Genomic DNA, 1,000 nt, shown 5'->3' with positions numbered 1-1,000 from the left:
CCTGGGGCCAGTTTTGTTCAATATCTTCATTAATGATCTGGAGGATGGCATGGATTGCACACTCAGCAAGTTTGCAGATGACACTAAACTGGGAGGAGAGGTAGATATGCTGGAAGGTAGGGATAGGATACAGAGGGACCTAGACAAATTAGAGGATTGGGCCAAAAGAAATCTGATGAGGTTCAACAAGGACAAGTGCAGAGTCCTGCACTTAGGACGGAAGAATCCATGCACCGCTACTGACTAGGGACCGAATGGCTAGGCAGCAGTTCTGCAGAAAAGGACCTAGGGGTTACAGTGGACAAGAAGCTGGATATGAGTCAACAGTGTGCCGTTGTTGCCAAGAAGGCCAATGGCATTTTGGGATGTATAAGTAGGGGCATTGCCAGCAGATCGAGGGACGTGATCGTTCCCCTCTATTGGACATTGGTGAGGCCTCATCTGGAGTACTGTGTCCAGTTTTGGGCCCCACACTACAAGAAGGATGTGGAAAAACTGGAAAACGTCCAGTGGAGGGCAACAAAAATGATTAGGGGACTGGAACACATGACTTATGAGGAGAGGCTGAGGGAACTGGGCTTGTTTAGTCTGCAGAAGAGAAGAATGAGGGGGGATTTGATAGCTGCTTTCAACTACTTGAAAGGGTGTTCCAAAGAGGATGGATCTAGACTGTTCTCAGTGGTAGCAGATGACAGAACGAGGAGTAATGGTCTCAAGTTACAGTGGGGGAGGTTTAGGGTGGATATTAGGAAAAACTTTTTCACTAGGAGGGTGCTGAAGCACTGGAATGTGTTACCTAGGGAGGTGGTGGAATCTCCTTCCTTTGAAATTTTTAAGGTCAGGCTTGACAAAGCCCTGGCTGGGATGATTTAGTTGGGGATTGGTCCTGCTTTGAGCAGGGGATTGGACTAGATGATCTCCTGAGGTCCCTTCCAACCCTGATATTCTATGATTCTATGAAAGGACTCCGCTCACTCCGCAGTGGGACTTTCTGCTGCCC

The sequence above is a fragment of the Dermochelys coriacea genome, chromosome 6, assembly GCF_009764565.3.
Source record: "Dermochelys coriacea isolate rDerCor1 chromosome 6, rDerCor1.pri.v4, whole genome shotgun sequence".
NCBI lineage: Eukaryota > Metazoa > Chordata > Testudines > Dermochelyidae > Dermochelys > Dermochelys coriacea.
This window is presented reverse-complemented; position numbering follows the sequence as displayed.